The sequence below is a fragment of the Cynara cardunculus genome (assembly GCF_001531365.2).
Source record: "Cynara cardunculus var. scolymus isolate 2C chromosome LG 14, CcrdV1, whole genome shotgun sequence".
NCBI classification, from domain to species: Eukaryota; Viridiplantae; Streptophyta; class Magnoliopsida; order Asterales; family Asteraceae; genus Cynara; species Cynara cardunculus.
Window position 1 is genome coordinate 7444396 of NC_037541.1, and position 2348 is coordinate 7446743.

The window sequence follows — 2348 nt, forward strand, 5'->3', positions numbered from 1 at the left end:
ATGGAAAGTAAATCCCTTAATTTTGTTAAGTGTCCGTGTAGGACCAGAGGCGCTGGTCAAGAGGACCAGAGGCGCTGGTCAAGAGGACCAGAGGCGATGGAAAGTAAATCCCTTAATTTTGTTAAGTGTCCATGTAGGACCAGAGACGCTGGTCAAGAGAACCAGAGGACCGATTGACGAGTTACTTAGTATTTTTCTAAGTATGATAATTGAACCAGAGGCTCTGGTCTTGTAACCAGAAGCTCTGGTAAGTGCATTATGAGGAACCAGAGGACCGATNTTAGTATTTTTCTAAGTATGATAATTGAACCAGAGGCTCTGGTCTTGTAACCAGAAGCTCTGGTAAGTGCATTATGAGGAACCAGAGGACCGATGTATAGGCTGCTTAGTATTTTTCTAAGTATGATAATTGAACCAGAGGCTCCAGTCTTGTAACCAGAAGCTCTGGTAAGTGCATTATAAGGAACCAGAGGATCGATGGATGAAAATTCTATGATTATTCTAAGTATATATGTGAACCAGCAGATGACAATTGGAATTCTAATCAGATGTCAGGGAACCGATGGATAAGAAATCCTTCTCTAAGGACTTTAGTGTGACCAGAAGCTCTGGTCATGCAATCAGAAGCTCTGGTAGTGTAACTAGAGGCTATGTTCAGAGGATCCAGCATGATTGTCACTATTAAGTATAGTTTAGAAGCCTCCATTGTATCACTAAGCGTTTGTTTGATGGTGCACTTTAGTAACCAAGATTATTAATGTCGTAGATCTTTACGATATCTTCCGATCCTAGTGAATACTCAGCCGATGAATCCGGTTACGTGGTTGGTCGTTCTAGAAGGAACTCAGCTCGCGATGAAGAGATAGACCCGTACAAGTACAAGCAAGACATGGCGGCAAGTGAAGCAGCTGCCACTCCACAAGCATCCTTCTTACCCCCAGCAGAGCCAGCACCCGATGTTCCACCACGAACCTATCATGGCTCAAGGATCAGGGTTACACCCAGGAAGAGTGTCCCACTACCGCAGCGTGTGACATTTGAAGACTCTAATAGGGTCGTAGGGGAGTCATCCCGACCCCGGTTGGGAAAAAGAATAACTCAAGTGGTGACCGGGGTACCTACGTCCTACTCTCAGGGCATGAATCCGACAGAAAGAGATCGGGTGAGGAGAATTGCATCCAATACGCAAGTGCACCAGACCTGACTGGGATATCACCATCACATCCTAAACAATCTGTCCGATGTGATGGAAGCACACCATGAGAGTATGAGAAGGAACGCGTATGCTGTCGCTGCAGCAAGGCAGGAAATAAGGAAATTGTACAAATGGATGGTAGTAARTAGTGTGATAATGCTAATGATGGGAATCATCATAGGATGGATGTTCTAGAAGAAGAATTAAGGATAGGATACTCACTCTTTTGTACTGATACTAGAGATCCTGTTTTGTACCTACCACCGTATATCAATGCATGAATACCTTTTGAGGAATGCTTATTATGTCAATTCATTGTATGAATGAGTTTACTCTAATTTGGTTATAGTAATGCCTGATTATTTCCCTTGCGAAGAACATTTTTAGTATCATTGAATAACCAGGAGATATCGTCATAATATTGCTATATTAATGATAAACTCCCTTATGATTTAGGCCATAGAAAATGCCGCCAAGGAGAGAGAACCCCGAAGTTGCACGACTTGTGTCAGAGCAACTGTTGGCCGCACTGCCCAGCATTGTCAGTCAAGTAGCGGTAGGGCTTAATGCAAACCCATCATCAAACCCTGAGTCTAGACAACCCACAAAATGCACTTACAAAACCTTCAGATCCTGCAATCCAAAAGAATTCAATGGGATTGAGGGGGCTGTAGGACTTTTGACTTGGACAGAAAGTATGGAATCTGTTCTCCATATCAGTAAGTGTTCTGAAGCAAACAAAGTGGAGTATGCGGCATGTTTGTTGCAAGGGAGGGCACTTACCTGGTGGAATAATTTAGTACAAACCAGAGGCCGAGAAGCGGCTAACTGATAAGTGTTAATTTATTAACCTTATTACATCATTTTCTTAACCATTTTCCTTTGTTTTATTTGCCCATTAGTGTCCTAATTGAGTCTTTTTATGCTTTTTTCATATATTAATAGTAATATAGTATATCTAATGTTAATTCYCGGTTTTTGCAGGTTTTTGAGCATTTTTTGGCCCAGTCCTGCAGCAATCCTACAGGACCAGGAGTGGCAAGGTCCTATAGGACCTGTCCGAGAGCTGGAAAATTGCTTGGGCCGTGGATTTTTGGGCTGATCCAGTAGGGAGGCGTGGTCAACAGCCTTGGGCTTGGTCAAAGCCCAGTTT